Source organism: Phocoena sinus, chromosome 10 (assembly GCF_008692025.1).
Source record: "Phocoena sinus isolate mPhoSin1 chromosome 10, mPhoSin1.pri, whole genome shotgun sequence".
Classification (NCBI taxonomy): domain Eukaryota; kingdom Metazoa; phylum Chordata; class Mammalia; order Artiodactyla; family Phocoenidae; genus Phocoena; species Phocoena sinus.
The window spans coordinates 88,805,084-88,825,588 of record NC_045772.1 but is presented as its reverse complement, the minus strand read 5'-3'; the positions used below and the strand labels follow the sequence as shown (position 1 = coordinate 88,825,588).

Genomic DNA, 20,505 nt, shown 5'->3' with positions numbered 1-20,505 from the left:
ATTCAGCAACTCATCTATAAAATGTGTGTGTGTGTGTATGTATGTGTATAAATACATGCTTGGACTTCGATTCTGGCATCAGCTCCTACATTTAAAGAGGATGGAAGTTGCCATGTCATCCTTACAAGAAAAAGCTTGACAAACTGAAAAAAAAACTTCTCTTAGATCCATCAGAAAACTGAGGTTGCAAGGCAAACTGCCACACTGAAATCTGGAGGGACAGATGAATGTAGAGAGTCTAGTCAAGATCTACATATCTTGAGCAGGAGCTGCTGAAATCATAAGTTGATAGGAACACTTTCATGGTAAGTTTTACAATTTACTGGAGACTGAGTCAAGACTAATGTGAGACTGAGAAACTGCTCTGAGCCACAATCTTAGGGGGGCCTACAAACTTTTGTTTGTCACTATGAAGATCTGAGAAAGATTTCCTGATGGTTCTGGCTGGGAGAAAATAAACAACCGTTGTGAAATATGTTCAGAACCTCCTCCATAACAAAGGATTACTTTCCAGGAAAAAGACCTTTACCAGAACCTTCTAGAATGGGGAGGAGCACCCTCTAGCTTTGCTGTCTCACCTACAGATGAAAGGAATTCAACAGAAGTTAGGATTTTTCAGTAGACTGAAAATATTACAACCAGATAATGAAGTAGGGACAAGGGAAAGAAAGTTATCCCACTGGAAGAATACTTCAAATGTCACATCCCAGATACACAGACCCATGAAAACACAGATTTCATCTGAAAATTGTAGAATGCAAAAAGGGAAAAGAACAGAACATAGAGGGAACAGAAGTGTGGGACAATAACAAAAGTTACAGCAGAAAAAGACTTGAAATAGTAATGGTTAAAAATTTTCTAAAATTAATGGCAAACACCAAACCACAAATCCAGGAAACTTAGAGAATGACAAACAGAATAAACACAAAAAAACTTACCCATATCATGTCATCAGATTCAAACTGAAGAAAACCAATGAAAAAGAAAAATTCTTGAAGGAAATCAGTAGTGAGGAAGGCGAAAACATCTTACCTGTAGAGACACAATTGGATAAGAACTTCAGTGGATTTCTATCTGAAACCATATAGTAAAGAGAGTAACATAAAATATTGAAAAGGAAAAAGCAAAAGTCACCAACCTAGAATTATATATCCAGTAAAATTATCCTTCAAAAGGAATGAAAGAGAAAGACTTTCTTAGACAAACAAAAACTGACGTATTCATTGCCCACGGATGTGCCTTTCAAGAAATGTTAAAAAAAGTTTTTTAGGAAGAAAGAAATGATAACAGGATTCTCATTAAAAAAAGGAAGAGTGTCAGAGAAGGAATAAGTAAAGATAAAACCTTTTGCTTTTCTTATTCTTAATTTAAATGATAACTTTTTATAATAATAATAATGTATTGTGTGATTATAGCATATGAAAAAACAAGTGTGTGACAGCAATATCACAAGAAATGGGATGGGAATACTCTGATATAAGGTACCTGCATCACATGGATGGCAGTACAATGTTATTTGAAGGTGGACTAGACTAGCTTAAAATATTTAGTGTAAACTCTAGGGCAACGATTAGATATTTTTAAGTAAATTGATACACTAAGAGAGGAGATATAGTAAGACCATATAAATTGCTCAATTAAAACCAGAAAAGAGGGCTTCCCTGGTGGCGCAGTGGTTGAGAGTCCGCCTGCCGATGCAGGGGACGCGGGTTCGTGCCCTGGTCTGGGAAGATCCCACGTGCCGCGGAGCGGCTGGGCCCGTGAGCCATGGCCGCTGAGCCTGCGCATCCGGAGCCTGTGCTCCACAATGGGAGAGGCCACAACAGTGAGAGGCCCGCGTAACGCAAAAAAAAAAAAAAAACCAGAAAAGATAGAATATGAGAAGGCACAGAAGAAACAAAGAACAAATGCAGCATACAGAAAATAGTTACAAAAATGCTGGATGTTAATCTAACTATACAGATGATCAGTTTAAATTTGAATGATCTAAATGCACCAATTAAAAGGCAGAGAATATCAGAATAGATTTAAGAGCCAAACTATACATTGTCTACAAGAAATCCACGTAAAATAAAAGACTCAAATTGAAAATAAACGGAAAGAGAGAAGATATACAGTACTAGCACTAACCAAAAGAAAGCTGGAGTAGCAATATTAATTTCAGACAAAGCAGACTTCAGGATAAAAAGGAACATTATATAATGACAAAGGGGTCAATTTTAAAAGAAGACATGTTAATCTTAAATGTGTATGCACCTAACAACAGAGCATCAAAGAGTATGTGAAGCAAAAACCAACATAACTGAAAGGAGAAATAGATAACTACACTATTATAGTTGGAGTCTTCAAAATATCTTTGTCAGTAATGGACAGATCAAACTGACAGAAAATCAGTACATGACAGATAGATAGATAGATAGATAGATAGATAGATAGATAGATAGTAAGGATAATTGCTACAGTAGTCAGGCCACTTACTAGTTTTATTGATACTATCTATGTGATCTTATATTATCTAAATCCAGTACTGCATTCATATAATTGGAATAATAGTAGTCCCTAAGGACTCATAGGGTTGTTTGAGGGTTAAATAGATTTTTATTTTTTATTGCAGGTGAACTACTTATCAGAGTGTTTGACATATAGTAAATTCACAATGAAATATAACATCATTATTTTACATTTGGATATTAATTTTGGATTAGACTTCTTTATAAATGTTTCCTTAAAACTCATAAAATTCATGAAGCTGTCAGAATGAATTTCTTATTTTTGTACTGCCTGAATAATGTAGTATTCTCACGATATTTTATATTGAAAAAATAAGTATATTTTGATAAACACTATAACAATCAAATAATCTGCTTTTAGTAACATCTACAATGCCTGAAGGTGAAGTAAAAAGCATTGTATATCACTAGATAAATATAACAATCGATAAGTTGTATTTACTGTTCAGCTGTTAGAGAAATATATTGATTTAGATCTTTTTCTCCTAAATGCCTTAGTAAACTTTCTTAAGAATAGCAAATTCCATTCAGTCTCTCTCAAATCTACCATTTCAAATTACTCATTTGCCTCTCATTTTCTGGCACCATAATGCATAATTTCTTTATACTTTCCCTTGCAATTCTGACAGGAACACCAGGATTTTTGTTCAAGATCAAGAATAAAAGGCTAAGAAATGTCATTTTAGAGTCAGAGCCCATACAAAAGAATGCAGAAAGGAGTGAGCTTGTGGATGATGGAAATGCCAGTGGGATTTTTGTCTATGACCTAGAATTCTCAAGAAGGAGAATCAAATATTACTTGCCTTTCAAAACTGTTTTCTCCTTTGGGAAGAAAAACAAACCATGTAAATAAAGAGTTCAGTGATTTTGATCTTTATTAGTAAATTAAAATGGACAATTTCTATTTTAAACTATATTGAAGAACTGTAATAATGTTATTGAATAGTTACATTTCTGAATAGACATGAGGAGATGTTTGAAATACTATATATTTTATTCCAATGACCGATGCTTTCTCTGCCTGGGAAAGGTGTTTTGACACAAAGTCAAACTATAATGTAAATTTTACAACCAAAAGAATTTTTAGAGTTCTACTAGGCACACAAAACAATACATATTAATAAGAATATAACATTGAAAAAATAGGTAGTGGTTTTTGAGCTGAGAGTAGAATTTCTGAGTAAACAATATGTGCATTTTTCAAATTGACCAGATATTACCAAATTACTTACCAAGTTGTGCTGATTACACTCCCATTGTCATTGTTTAGAAATGTTTGTTTCTCCACAAAAATACAAAAGCTTGATGTTAGCAAATATTTTCAGTTTTCCATTCTAATAAGTGTAAAATAGTATCTTATTATTGTTTGATTTTGCACTTTCCCAACTATTACAAATGATATAATTAAACATGTATTTATATGATTTATTTATATGGAACTAGAATCTTCTATTACATATTTTGCTCAATTTTCTATTGTTAATTTTTCCTTAATAATTTAGAAACACTGATTACTAGTCCTCTGTCAAATATAATTGTTGTGATTATTTTCTCCCAATCTGTGGTTTTCCTGTTAATTTTTATTATATATTTTATAAAAACATTTGTTGATATAGTCAAATTATCACAAATTTTATTTTAGGTTTTATGACTTTGAGTCTAGTTTAAGAAATGCTTAACTACCAGAAGGTCATTTATTTTCTTCTAAAATTTTTAAAACTTTGTTTCTATCATTTAGCTCTTTTACCCATCAGGAATTGTTTTTTGTATGTTTGCTATGAGGTAGGATTTTAACATTCTTTTCCACATAGAAAAACATTTCCTGCACCATTGAAGAATCCATCCTTTCTGCACTGATTGGCAGTGCTTCTTAGTTCATGGGATTAAAGTTCCATTTGTCCATGGGTCTGTTTCTGAGGTTTCACTAATTAAATTGTTCTAGCAAACATTTCCCTGTGCCAACACCAGCCAACCTGATTTGATATAGCTTTAGAGTATATCTTGATATCTAAATATCAAACCATTCCTCAAATGCTGGATATATTTCATTTACCCTTCCACTACCACTCTCCACCCTTTTCTGCCCTATTCTACGCTTTTCATACAAATGCATATTGGATTTGTTTTTTCACTTAGCAGACGCATTTGTTAGCATGGTTTTGAATTTACAGAAAAGTTACTAGATAGTACAGTACAGAGAGTTCCCATATATTGCCCTCAGTTTCACCTATTAATAATGTTTTCATACAGTTTCACCTATTATTAATGTCTTCATTAATATGGTATATTTTTATGTTTAATTAACCCAATATTAATACATTATTGTTAACTAAATTCCATAGTTAGCATTAAGGTTCACCTTTTGTGTTATAAAGTTCTATGCATTTTGACAAATGCATAATGTCATGTATCCACCAAACAGTATCATACAGAATAGTTCCATTGTTCTAAAAACCCCCTGTGCTTCACCTATTACAACCCTCCTCATAGCCCTGAGCCCCTCGAAGCCATTGTTTTTTTACTGTCCCTAGAGTTTCCCCTTTTTCAGAATGTCATGCAGCGGGAATCATACAGTAGCTTTTACATACTGGCTTCTATCACTTAGCAATAGACATTTAAGGTTCATCTATTTATTTTGTGTGGCTTTATAGTTAATTTTTAAAATCACTGAATAACATTCCATTGTATAAATAGACACAGTATGTTTAGTCACTTACTGAAGGATATTTTGGTTGCTTTAAGTTTGGGGCAATTATGAATAAAACTACTGTAAAGATTGTTGTGCAGGTTTTTGTGTCGACCGTTTTCAACTCAACTGAGTAAATAACCTAAGCAGAATGATTGCTGGATCATACAGCAAGACTACGTTTAGCTTTGTAAGTAACGGCCAAACTGTCTTCCAATGTGGCTGTACCATTTTACATTACTACTGGCAATGGATGAGAATTCCTATGGCTCTGCATTCTTGCCAACAGTGGGTATTTTTCAGGTTTGGTGGGGTTTTTTTGTTTGTCTGTTTGTTTTTTGAATTTTGGCTATTCTAATAAGTGTGTAGTATTGTGGTATCTCGATGTTGTTTTAACTTGCAATTCTTTAATGACATATAAACATATTTTCATATGCTTACAAGCCATCTGTGTATCTTTGAAGATGTGTCTTTTCAGATTCTTGACCATTTTTTAATTGGGTTGTTTGTTTTATTATTGTGGAGTTTTAACAGTACTTTGTATATTTTGAATACCAATACATTAACAGCTATGTGTTTGCAAATATTTTCTACCAGTCTGTGTCTTGTTTTTTCATTCTCTTAGCAGTGTCCTTCAGAGAGCAGAAGTTTTTAATTTTAATTTTTTTAACTTGTCAATTTTTTCTTCTGTGGCTAGTGCTTCTGGTGTTTTATCTAAAAAATCATCACCAAAGTCAAGGCCACTTAGATTTTTTCTACATCATCTTCTAGAAGTTTTATGGTTTTGCATTTTACATTTAGGTCTACAATCCATTTTGAATTAATTTTTGTGAAGGTGTAAAATCTGTGACTAGCTTCATCTGTTTGCATTTTGCATTCCCACCTTTGCAATATATATATTTTTAATGGTTTGTATAGAAAAGACATTATCAGTTCTTTGAAGCTTTTGTAAATTTAACCTGTAAAGTTGCCTGGTTCTGTTGCCTTTGGGGTTAAGTAGTTTATCTTGATTAATAATTAAAATTTTTAGTGCTTAGGGGACTTAAAATCTCTATTTTCTTGAAATAATTTTGGTTATTAATTTTAGTAAGATACATTTCATTGCATAGAATTTTTCAAATTTATTGACATGAACTTTTTCATTTTATATATATATATATATATATATATATATATATATATATATATATATATATACACACACTTGATCTCTATCATATCTTTTGTAAAAATCAGCTTTGGTTTTGGTCATCATTTTATGTATGATGTGTATTTCACTATTTTATATATTATTAATTTCTGTCATCTTTATCACGTTCATGCTTGTGCTTTCTTTAGGCTACAGTCTTGTCCTTTTATGTTTCCTGCATTAGATTCTTAGGTCACGAAACTGCAGTTTTTCTTGATTTAAAACACAATTGAAATTATGGCAGGAAATGTTCCAAAATATTGCCATGCCTTTAATACATTCATCCATTCAGTTTTATTTTGTAATGTCCATTGATTTTTTTTCCCTCAAAGGCATGGTATTTTTTTTCAAGGAATTTAAAATTTTACAACATATGCAGTTGACCCTTGAACAATGTTGGGGTAGGGATACCAACCCCCCACACAGTTGAAAACTGCATATAACTTTATAGTTGGCTCTCTGTACCTGTGGTTCTGCATCCGTGGATTCAACCAACCATGGATCATGTAGTACTACAGTATGTATTTATTGGAAAAAAAAACTGGATATAAATGGACCAGTGCAGTTCAAACCCATGTAGTTCAAGGGTCAACTGTAGGGATTTTTTTTACTATACTCATTATTCTTGCATGTCTCACTTAACTGCATTACGTCGAAAAATGAGGTTTCTGTAATATTTATTTTTAAATTTCTAGAGACATAATGGTGAAAATGTGCATGTTCTTTTTTGTAAATATATTTTTATGTAAAAATAAATGTATTTTTCATTAAAAATAAATGTATATTAGGCTTCAGGGATTAATATATTTCTACTAGATGAGTCTGTCTTAAAACTTTATTCATAACTTCTTTATTTTTATTAGAAATATATTGAAATCTCTCCAATGACTCTGGACTTAAGAATTTCTCTATTATTTTTTTAGTTTTGTGTTATAAATGTCAAAGCCAAGTTATTAGGTGCAAGCAAATTCAATAGTACTATATGTTCTTTGTATATTCATTGATTACTAAATTGTATTTTCTTTATCATCTTATTTGTCTGATAGAAATACTGCACATCAGGTATTTTTTGGCTAATATTTTTCTGTTTACCCTCTCCTTCAACTTGGATTCATTTTCTTCATGCTCAATTAACATCTTTACTAGTTCTTTCTGTGCCAGTCTAAGAGGAGAAAACTTGCCTACTATTTTATGACTCACAAATGCCTTTATTTTTCTGTCTAATGGATGACAGTTTAGCTATCATAAAATACTAAGTTGTCTAAGTTTCTTAGAATTTAGACAATGTCCTGGTAAAGTATTCTGGTATTTATTGTTGTTAATGAGACAAAATATTTTAATCAAGTTGTCATACTTTTGCAGAAAATGTCATTTCTCTTTGACATATTTAAAAATTTTCATTTCACCTTTAGTATTTTACAATTTCACTCTGATTTGCTGAGTATGGCTTTACTTTAGTTTAATTGGCTTAGTACACAGAGTATACATTTGATTTGGGGACTCATAACTTCCTTCAATTGTGGAAGATTCTAAGTTGTTGTCCATTTATATATTTCTTTTTCTCATTTTCTTCTTCTTCAATACCTTGTGTTTAGTGTACTAAATATTCACAACATTCACAATATTCTGTGGAAGGGTTATTTATCTCTACCACATCATAGTCAGGCTTGCCCATGGGACTTGCTTTGGCCAACAACATTTAAGTGGGAGTGTGGCATGTGCCACATTCTAAGCAGATGCATTAAGAGCAATGACATGGTTGCATCGTGCTTTCATGGACATGTTCTGTGAATGAGAACTCAACATTTGTTATTTTTAATGCATTTCAGTCATTTTTACTTGGGTATGTATTAACAGAATCTGCTTTATAAAAACTTATGAAAACAAACATCAAATTTCTCAGTCTACCCTCTTTTAAACCTTCTATTTATATTTTTGATTTTTTTCCCCCTTCTGGGAGTATTTTTCAATACTTACTAATCTAATGTTTCAGTGAAATCTTCTCTAAGAAACTGATGGCTTATTTCAAGTCTTTAACTGGAAAGTATTTAATTGATCAGTTATTTTCATAAGTGAGGCATGCCTAAGGAAACTATGAATGATGAAACACTCAGTGAGCAGTAATAGTGGGAAACATAATTTGAGGCCTGAACAAACAAAGGAAGAGAATGGTTTTAGGAAACAGAAAGTGCTGATGTTGTAAAAGAAGGTAAGGTCTGTAGGAACTATAAGCACAGTCATAGAGAAATGCAGGCATTGCCAGAACTGTCATGAGGCTTAGAAAGAGGAGAGAAAAAAATTCCCACTTTGTCTATCCTAATTAGCTTACATTCTACTGCCAGAGACTCTTTGTGTCTAGGCCCAACTAGAAGTTAAAATGGAAGAAGCCCAGATGATGCAGTCCACAGAATTCAGTCTGTAAGAACATAGAATATGGCACAAAATGGCAGGTTTGGGGAAAGAGGAAAAGGAAGAATAATCAAAACACTTTTTAAACCACAAATTTCTCTGTTTTCCTAAGTTCAATAAAGAAGTTATCTCATTTATGGGCATTTTCATTTCATTTTATTTTTTATTGGATGACATTTTAGGTTGCAAGGAACAGAAGCTGAGTCTGCATAATTAGACTATTATTAAAAGAATGAGTAGACTTTAAATCTGGCTGTTAGAGAATAACTTGTGTAAAAATAACCCATCTGCCAAAACAACTCTAAAAACAATAAAACACCTATTTGAATGCTTTGTAGATCAGTCAACACAGTCAGAACTCTAGGGCCTGTAATCCTCGAGAGAAGGGAAATGTGTGGATATGAGCTCCATGTTCACCTTTGTTTCTAACTTGAGGGCATTTGCCAATTGTCAGTGAAGGACAATACAGGATGAACAGAAAGCCCCAATTCCACTGAGCTAAGGAAGCAGAGATATGAAATCTAGGATTTCCAGAGAGATGAAAATGAAGGTGAGGAAACTGCTGAAAAGTAAACCCAAAAATTTGCATGAAATTTTATTTAGAAAAGTTTGGATGTCAAAGCTGCTCAGGGGAAGGACATGTCTCAAAAAACAGACAGACACACACACATACACACACAAATACCAGAAAGCAGCAGCTGAAATGCTAAAGAGCTGAGCAGAAGTTTTCTGAAGATTTACAGTTCTGGGAAAACAGAAGTTGAAGTTCAAGAGACTCTGGTAAAGACCTCAGGCTTTAAGTCATAAACATACTTATTAATATTAACATTCAAGTCATAAACATACTTATTAATATGACAGGACAAAAGGCTTGGAATCTTCAATGAATCAGATATGAAGAATGGCAGGAAACCTAGAATTTTTACAGATGAGAGAACTTGAAGGGACATAACCAATGATAATTCATCAATCTTGACAGAATCCTCAGCGGGGTAAAACAAACCCTTAACAGACATTTTTGCTACAACTGAGGAAAATTTGCATGCTGCATCATGATTCTGAATTAATGCTAATTTTCTTAAGTGTAATATTATTGTGGTTGGATAGGAAAATGTCCTTGTCTTGGATGATTCATGCTGAAGTAGAAGTGAAATGTCTTGATGTTTGCAGCATCCATTTGGACAGAGAAAGGGGGAAATGGAGCAGATGGATAGGATTTTAGTAATCGGTCAATGTTGGTGATGATAACACAGGTTTAAATTTTACTCTTCATTCAACTTTTCTGACCTTTTGAAAATTTTCAAAATAAAGGACAAACTTTTAAAAATTTCAAAGCCTGCCTCTAAATTAAAACATGTCTTATTTTTGAAAGCTGATTTCTCACTTAAGTGAATTTGACACAGGTCCAAACTAATTATCAAAGCCTGAACCTTTTGAAGGGTACCATTAATTGAAATTCAGAGTTGAGATACTAACTATTCAGAGTGAAGTGGCTATCTTATGAGAAACTTGCTTTTTTCACAAAGTCTGACCCATATTATTTTGAGTGTTTTTCTTTTTTGATTGAAAACACCAAGGTTTTATTTAATTGTATAAATTATGCCCTTGGCTTTAGAAACTCTAACAAAATAGATGCAAAAAATTAATTACAATATTGTCAGAATCAACCATTAAACAGGATACAAGCATCATAAAATTAGCATTTTCATCTAATCATTCTAGTGTCATCTGCTAATTTCAAATAGACCCTATAAACAGACATTATTTTTCAAAGCATCCTTACACAGACCCTTAATTCATATTGAACCTTTGGAGTGACAACACTTGGAGTCAGTCAAAGTTCTGAAAGAGACGATCCTTACTTTTCAAATAGAAATTAGGAGAATCATGGTTTATTTACTTTCAATCCATATTCACAAAGAAGGTGAATACTATGCAAAACAGATGTTATGTGCTTTAGTTCTTATGACTGGGAATGCTTCCAAAGACTAACAACTCAAATTGCTCACTATAGAACTCCATTAGTGAAATCTTGTTAGAATGTATTTCTTTTCTTTCTTCTCATTCCATTCTCACAAGCATTAAATAAAATGTTTTTGTTATACTAAGAAATGTGTTCAGTTTTCCACCTTTTGTGATGGTGTAGGTTGAATTTTCCTGACAATCTCTCAAATATTCCTTTCCCTAATATGCAGCTTACAGAAAGAGTTTCATCACTTCTTTGTATCCACAATGTCTAGCATTTTAGTGGGTGCTTAATAAACATGAGTTATTAAAAATGAGTTCTGTACCTGAAATATTTTTCTTAATATATTGTACCTCTTTTAACCTTCATATGGGCAAAATTTCTCTTGATTGGTTCATGATTCTTTCAATCTCTCCTTCAACAAATATGTATTGAAAATCTGCTACATGTTAGATCCTATGTTAGCATCTGGATTTACAAAAATCATAAAGGCATGTTATCTGCACTTTAGGGGATCTTAAATCTATGGGGGAGAAAAACATGAAAATACAATCTTATAATAGCAATAAAGAAATTATCTACAAAGTCACAAGACCAAAATGATAAGTGATAATATGTTTGTCCTCATTCCATATGGTTGATTCGTCTTCTTTTGTATAAGAGAAATATATACTAAGGCAAGAGCAGACAGACCCTTAAAATATACAGCTCTTAATTATTAGAGATCAATCAATGTATGTTACTCAAGATAAATAGTAGAGCTAGAGACAGTTGCTGAGAAAATAAGAATCCAGAAAAAAAGATTATTGCAATCCATCATTTAATAATCTACATTTATCTCAGTCTTAGTTAATTTGTTCCTGTTTTTGTCACAGTCTATTAATAGAAATTTCTGTTGAAAATTGTGTTGGAAACTACTGAGTTCCTTTAATCCTTGCATTTTCTTGAAAAGTAGATATTTTTTCTATTTATTTAACCCTGCCAATATTACTGTACTAGTGAGGTCAGGTGTAAAGCAGAGATCTCTGATCATAAAAGTTGTTTAGGACCTGTGAAAACATCAAGTATTGTCATCATAAACACATAGCTCTAGTAGAATAAATAATTGTGAATGTAATATTTACATGAACTGGATACTCAGAAGAGTATATTTAAAACCTTGGATTAAAAGGAAATTCTTTGGGCTGAAATATTGGGTTGTAGGAGAGAGCTCTGCTATCACAAAACTTTAAGAATTTGAAGAAAGAAAATCGATCATGATTATTAAAGATTCTATGGGAAGGCAGGTGTTCAACTTCTGTCATTGCCTCTAGAATTTTTTTTCTTGTCTCAGAGAATGAAGTAACCATAACTCATCTGAGGACAATCTTCACCTGTGTTTGGAATTCCATCACCACCTGCCACCTCAGGGACCTTAATTCTAGTAGTTTAAAAGTCAAATACTGATCACGGCGAAATCTACTCTCTTGATCAGGATTTTTTCAAGAACGAAGACCCATGAAACCATACTTCCTATTTGACAATTCTAACTGTATATCCTACAGTCACCTAAATTTAAATTATTTGAGTAAGAATCAGTAGTTGCAAGCCACAGAAGCTGACTCTAGGTTATTAAAATGTCCAACAAATTTTTTGAGAGGGCCAAAGAATCTGGATTGAGACTAAACACCCAGAAATAGTTACCAAAACAGTGGTGTAGAATGATTCCTCTGCCAACACAGCTGAGCACTAAACACCAGCCAGTTTTTTTTGCACTGGGCAATTGACCTTGCAAGTTTACCCTATATGATGACTACTACTATTACTACTACTATTACTGCTGCTGTTAGTGTTGCTGCTACTACCAGCACTTGAGAGAGGGAAGAGAGACAGGCAGAGAGAGAGAGATCAACCCCACCACTAACCACCTTGTGTCACCAGTTTTAGAATCAAAGTCCATTGCAAGAAATCGTTGGAGCCAAGATCACATGTCTGCATCCTGGTTCATTGAAGCTGGGAAAGTGTCTATTCCAATATCCAAAGCTGAATTCATTATCTTTTCTCCTATTTTCACCCTATATTTTATTTCTTTACATGCCGTCACCTCCCAGTCACTCACTTAAGCTACAAACTTGGAACCCATCTTTGAATCCTTACTCCTCTGTTTCCCGTCATTCCTGGTTGTATATGTCAATCTTCTTAATATCTGTTAAATCTATCTTCTTTTCTACATCACCACTGTTGTCTTAATTCAGGTCCTCATAATTTCTTATTTGGATTATTGCAAAAACTTATTAGCTTGTCTCCCTGTTTAGTTATCCTCAACAATCGGTTCTCCACATGATCAGAATTCTCTTTCTAAAATGAAAATCTTTTCAAGTCTCTCACATGTTCCAAATCTTCAGTTTCTCTACTAGCCTTCAAGACAGAGACTGAAGTAACTAGGATGTCTATATTCAAAGCCATTGCTATCTGGCTCCTACTTGTCTCTTCAACCCTGTTACTAACCTAGTGCATCCAAACCACCACCACCAACAATTTCAGTACCATTTTCATCATCAGCCATACATTAGATAAAAGCATATGGGAGTATATACAGTTTTATTACCATCATGGGAAAACTATAGCAAAACAGTTTGAAGCTAGATTTAGATTTTTTTAATGACAAAGTTAAAAATAATAATCACAATTAAATAATTCAGATAACTGTCTATGTCTTAATTCATTTCTAGAAGGTTAGTGGCTGTAGAAGCCTCAAGCAATGAGCTGGAAAATCCAGAAAAAAAAATTCTGATTTGCTTTGATAGGGGGTTAGGCTCAGTATATGTTTTCCATTTTATGTTTGTTTTACTTTTAAATAGAAATTATCAGTAAAATAATCTGGCATCCAATCTTGATGAATATAAACTTGAAACTTAAAGCTTCACTAATAAATATGAGAAAATAGTACTGTGGATGGTTTTCTTATATAGAGAACAAATTAAAGGTTAGGGGTTAGAGACACAAAATTTGGAGTTCCAGATTTACTATTTACCAATAATTAAAGGTTAGGGGTTAGAGACACAAAATTTGGAGTTCCAGATTTACTATTTACCAATAATCTTAGAACATTAACTTTCTTGGAGCCTCAACTCTCAGAAAGTTACATAAAAATGCCTGCCTCAAAGATAAGATCATGAAAGCATGCCGTATAGTGTTAGACTAATACTGAGTAGAAGCTCAGTAATTGTTAGTTTCCCTATTTTCTATATGTGTCTAGGCATGAAAATTTAATGTGGATGTAATGATAATAATAGTAATCAATATTACTGAACATTTCCCTTGTGCCATTAATCTAAGACCTTTATGCATATGATCTAATTTAATCCTCAATAACATTTCGAAGGTTGAATCAAGGAAAGGACTAGTTACAAATGATCTTTTAAATATATTAGAAGTTTATGTTATTTTCTTATATGTAGTCACAAAATTATAAACTAATTTTGGGAAACTAATTCTGTTCAGTAAAATCAATTTCCAGTTTGTATATAAATTCACCTCCAATTGTAATATGATAGACATACCTATACATTTTTAAGGTGTGGTTCTTGTTAAGTGACATGATGTTTCTCCCATTCAGAACGTAGGCCAAGACAGACAAATCTCTTTGTAGTCTTATTTTGCAGGCAGGTAGATTTATTCTCATAGTCCTTTTCAATGAGGGAGGTCTGAAAGATCCTAGCTTTATGTAGTGGTCTCAGTTTCAAATTCACCCATCGTTCACAATTAAGAACTAAGACTCTTGATTACTTAAAGAGACCAACAACCTCAGGCTGCCAAGATTAAGAGGCTAGGGCTATAATTCTGCTTTCCAAGTTTTTTCTTTTCTTTTTCTCTATTGTCTATTGTTTTTCTTTTTTTCTTTTTTTTTGTCACATGTGTTACATGTTTTCCTTCACTGGTATCTCCTAGCTTTTCATTTTTTTTATAGTGTAATGTTTTATTGAGGTATAATTGATATATAATGTTAGATTTGGGTACAACATATTGATTCAATATTTGTGTATATTAAACAATGATTATCACAATAAGTTTAGTTAATATCCATCACCATATACTGTAACAAAAATATTTTCTTGTGATGAGAACTTTTAAGATTTACTCTTAGAAACTTCCAAATATTTGATATAATATTATTAACTATATTCATCATGCTATACATTACATTCCCATGACTTATTTATTTTACAACTGAAAGTTTGTACCTTATGACCCCGTTTACCCATTTTGTCCACCCTCCATTCCCTAGTAATCACCAATATGTTCTCTGTATCTGTGAGCTTATTTCACTTAGCATAATGACTTCAAGGTCCAAACAGGTTGTCACAAATGGCAACAGCAAGATTTTATTCTTTTCTTATGACTGAAATATATATATATATGTATATATATATAATATGTCTTCTTTATCATTCATCAATGATTGATGGTCAATTAGATTGTTTTCATATCTTGGCTATTATAAATAATGCTGTAATAAACATGGCTGTGGTTATATCTTTTTGAGTTAGTGTTTGGATAGATACCCGGAAGTGGAATTGCTGGATCATATTGTAATTCTATTTTTAATCATTTGAGAAACCTCCATACTGTTTTCCATAGTGACTGCACCAATTTATATTCCCATCAACAGGGCAGAAGGGTCCCCTTTTCTCCTCATCCTCTTGAACACTTGGTATTTCTTGTCCTTTTGATTATAGTCATTGTAACAAATGAAGGAGACATCTCATTGTAGTTTTGCTTTGCATTTCCCTGAAGATTAGATATTGAGCATCTTTTCATGTACCTGTAGGATATCTGTACATCTTCCTTGGAAAAACGCCTATTCAAATCTTCTGCCCATTTTACATCTAATTGTTAGGACTTTTTGCTATTGAGCTGTATGACTTTTTCAATATATATTTTGAATATTAACCCCTTATCCAGCATATAGTTGGCGAATATTTTCATTTGGTGGGTTGATTTTAATTTTCTTGATGGTTTCTCCTGCTGTGAAGAACATTTTTAGTTTAACGTAGTCCCACTTGCTTAGTTTTTTTGTTGTTGTTGCCTTTGTTTTGGTGTCAGACCAAAAAATTATCACCAAGTATTCGTGTAATATTTTGATTTTCCATATGCTATTGTGTATTCCACAATCAGATTGAAAAAAGACAGTAAAGGGAGTTTTATTTTATTAATTCATATAAATCCTAATACTTTTTAATAATCAGTAATTTAGGCAAATAAATGTAATATAAGATAGCTCTTAGAGCTATCTAGTAACTAAGAGTTAGCTCTTAGAGCTAAATAATCTTCATATGCAATACTTTTGTTTATAATTTGTATTTCTATTAACACAAAGACATTGAAGCTTTAAGCAGTTTTTATCCATAATTTTGTCTCCTCATTTTGTTCTTCCCTTCCTTCTCTTTTCTTTTCTCATTCTCTGTATCAGTCTCTCTTGTTTCTCTCCTTCAGTAAATACCTCTATCCACAATTTTATGAAAGCAGATATAAGTTTTTGGTAGTCAGTTCCTTTGTAATTTCAATTAAAATAGTCTTGTGAAGGGATTTTGTTTTTAAGCATTTAAAGACCCTGGATGATTATTTAGTATTTAAGCAAAATTCAGAACAAAATGGCTGCATTCCTTTAAAACAACCATTCAGTTAAAGGATGAGTAAGTTACAATGATCCATTCTGCTGGGCAATAGGACAGCTATGTTATAAATAAACATGAATCTCCCAACCTTTTATGGAAGCCACTAGGTTTGGCTTACTCAATCACTTCTCTAGATAAATAACTTGATAAGTAACAATATTGACATAAGCATTTTAATCTTTCTTCTGTTTCTGAGAGATTCTAACAGTCATGCAAAGGCTACTAAAAGTTTGAGAAAAAAGGGATTGAGAGGCAAACATATATGATTATATTTCTGATTTGATATTTCTGAGTATGTGTTTAGTTAAACGCAATGGGGTTAGAAACTAAGATCTTTTAGTATTGCTCTAAGTATAAACTAACTTGAAAAATTATTGTATCTTCTCAATCAATTGTTCAGTAAACTCCTGCTCATAAGCTCTTTTTTCCCCATTAATTGATCTTCCCATGGCTAGGGTAAAAGAAGAATAAAAGAAGTATAAGGTAGAAAACCTAACTCAAGATTTGTATATTCCAGTTACATGGACCAAAAATACATACATACACAAATACATACATACATAAGCAAGCAAGTAAACAAGGCATTTGTTCTGATGCTCCTCACATTACAACGATCATCAGCTTATCCCTATTATGGGTGTCCCATATTCTTTTTCTTTCTTAAACATCTTTATTGGAGTATAATTTCTTTACAATGGTGTGTTAGTTTCTGCTGTATAACGAAGTGAATCAGCTATTATGTACACATATATCCCCATATCCCCTCCGCCTTATGCCTCCCTCTCACCCCTCTAGGTGGTGAAAAAGCACGGAGCTGATCTCCCTGTGCTATGCAGTGGCTTTGCACTACCTATCTATTTTACATTTGGTAGTGTATATATGTCAAAGCTACTGTCTCAATTCGCCCAGCTTTCCCTTCCACCTCCCTGGGACCTCAAGTCCATTCTCTATGTCTGTGTCTTTATTCCTGCCCTGCCCCTAGGTTCATCAGAACCATTTTTGTTTTTAGACTCCATATATACGTGTTAGCATATGGTATATTTCTCTCTTTCTGACTTACTTCACTCTGTACGACAGATTCTAGGTCCATTCACCACACTACAAATAATTCAATTTCATTTCCTTTTATGGCTGAGTAATATTCCATTGTATATGTGTGCCACATCTTCTTTATCCATTCATCTGTCGATGGACACTTAGGTTGCTTCCATGTCCTGGCTATTGTAAATAGTGTTGCAATGAATATTGTGGTACATATCTCTTTTTGAATTATAGTTTTCTCAGGATATATGCCCAGTAGTGGGATTGCTGGGTGATATGGCAGTCCTACTTTTAGTTTTTTAAGGAACCTCCATACTGTTCTCCAAAGTGGCTGTATCACTTTACATTCCCACCTACAGTGCAAGAGGGTTCCATTTTCTCCTCACCCTCTCCAGCATTTATCGTTTGTAGATTTTCTGATGATGGTCATCTGACTGGTGTGAGATGATACCTCATTGTGGTTTGGACTTGCATTTCTCTAATGATTTAGTGATGTTGGGCATTCTTTCATGTATTTGTTGGCAATCGTATATCTTCTTTGGAGAAATGTCCATTTAGGTCTTCTGCCCATTTTTGGATTGAGTTGTTTGTTTTTTTGATATTGAGCTGCATGAGCTGCTTGTATATTTTGGAGATTGCACCTTTGTCAGGTGCTTCATTTGCAAATATTTTCTCCCATTCTGAGGGCTGTTTTTTTGTTTTGTTTATGGTTTCCTTTGCTGTGCAAAAGCATTTAAGATTCATTAGGCACCATTCATTTTTGTTTTTATTTCCATTTCTCTAAGAGGTGGGTCAAAAGGGATCTTGCTGTGATTTATGTCATAGAGTGTTCTGCCTATGTTTTCCTCTAAGAGTTTGATAGTGTCTGGTCTTACATTTAGGTCTTTAATCCATTTTGAATTTATTTTTGTGCATGGTGTTAGGGAGTATTCTAATTTCATTCTTTTACATGTAGCTGACCAGTTTTCCAGAACCAATTATTGAAGAGGATGTCTTTCCTCCATTGTATATTCTTGCCTCCTTTATCAAAGATAAGGTGACCATATGTGCGTGGGTTTATCTCTAGGCTTTCTATCCTGTTCCATTGATCTATATTTCTGTTTCTGTGCCAGTACCATACTGTCTTGATTACTGTAGCTTTGTAGTACAGTCTGAAGTCAGGGAGCCTGATTCCTCCAGCTTCATTTTTCTTTCTCAAGATTGCTTTGGCTATTTGGGGTCCTTTGTGCTTCCACACAAATTGTGAAATTCTCTGTTCTCGTTCGGTGAAAAATGCCATTGGTAGTTTGATAGGGATTTCATTTAATCTGTAGATTGCTTTGGGCAGTACAGGTATTTTCACAATGTTGATTTTTCCAATTCAAAAACATGGTATGTCTCTTGATCTATTTCTATCATCTTTAATTTCCTTCATCAGTGTCATATTTTTGCATACAGGTCTTTTGTCTACGTAGATAGGTTTATTCCTAGGTATTTTATTCTTTTTGTTGTAATGGTAAATAGGAGTGTTTCCTTTTTTTTTTTTTTTTTTTTGCGGTACGCAGGCCTCTTATTGTTGTGGCCTCTCCTGTTGCGGAGCACAGGCTCTGGACGCGCAGGCTCAGCAGCCACGGCTCACGGGCCCGCCTCTTGGAGGCATGTGGGATCTTCCCAGACCAGGGCACAAACCCATGTACCCTGAATCGGCAGGCGGACTCTCAACCACTGTGCCACCAGGGAAGCCCTGGGAGTGTATTCTTAATTTTTCTTCAGGTTTTTCATTGTTAGTGTAAGGGAATGCAAGAGATTTCTGTGCATTAATTTTGTATCCTGCTACTTTACCAAATTCATTGATTAGCTCTAGTAGTTTTCTGGTAGCATCTTCAGGATTCTCTGTGTATAGTATCATGTCATCTGCAAACAGTGACAGTTTTACTTCTTCTTTTCTGATTTGGATTCCTTTATTTCTTTTTCTTCTCTGATTACCATGGCTAAAACTTCTAAAACTACGTTGAATAGTAGCGGTGAGAGTGGGCAACCTTGTGTTGTTCCTGATCTTACAGAATATGGTTTCAGTTTTTCACCACTGAGAATGATGTTGGCTGTTCGTTTGTCATATATGCCCTTTATTATGTTGAGTTAGGTTCCCTCTATGCCTACTTTCTGGAAAATTTTTATCATAAATGTGTGTTGAATTTTGTTGAAAGCTTTTTCTTCATATTTTGAGATGATAGTATGGTTTTTATCCTTCAATTTGTTAATATGGTTTATCACATTGAGTGATTTGTGTATATTAAAGAATCCTTGCATTCCTTGGATAAACCCACTTGAACATGGCATATGATCCTTTTAATGTACTGTTGGATTCTGTTTGCTGGTGTTTTGATGAGGATTTTTGTATCTATGTTCATCAGTGACATTGGCCTGTAGTTTTCTTTCTTTGTGACATCTTTGTCTGGTTTTGGTATCAGGGTGATGGTGGCCTTGTAGAATGAATTTGGGAGTGTTCCTCTCTCTGCTATATCTTGGAAGGGTTTGAGAAGGATAGGTGTTAGCTCTTCTCTAAATGTTTGACTGATTCCACCTGTGAAGCCATCTGGTCCTGGGCTTTTGTTTGTTGGAAGATTTTAAATCACAGTTTCAATTTCAGTGCTTGTGATTGGTCTGTTCATACTTTCTATTTATTCCTGGTTCAGTCTTGGAAGGTTGTGCTTTTCCATGAATTTGTCAATTTCTTTCAGGTTGTATGTATTATTGGCCTATATTTGCTTGTTGTAATCTCTCATGATCCTTTGTATTTCTTCAGTGTCAGTTGTTACCTCTCCTTTTTCTTTTCTAATTCTGTTGATCTGAGTCTCATCCTTTTTCTTGATGAATCTGGCTAATAGTTTATCAATTTTGTTTATCTTCCCAAAGAACTAGCTTTTAGTTTTATTGATATTTGCTATTGTTTCCTTCATTTCTTTTTCAGTTATTTCTGATCTGACCTTTATGATTTCATTCCTTGTGTTAACTTTGCATTTTTTTTGTTTTTCTCTCTCTAATTTCTTTAGGTGTAAGGTTAGGTT

General features: G+C 33.4%; 1 long non-coding RNA gene across 1 annotated transcript in view; it reads right to left on the bottom strand.

Annotated features, from left to right (window-relative positions):
- Positions 1–944: 944 nt before the first annotated feature.
- Positions 945–20,505, bottom strand: part of LOC116761361 — a 106,823-nt gene continuing 87,262 nt past the window's right edge. Inside the window, exon 3 of the long non-coding RNA XR_004351950.1 lies at positions 945–1,032. This is a non-coding gene — a long non-coding RNA (uncharacterized LOC116761361). The remainder of the gene's footprint in view (positions 1,033–20,505) is intronic.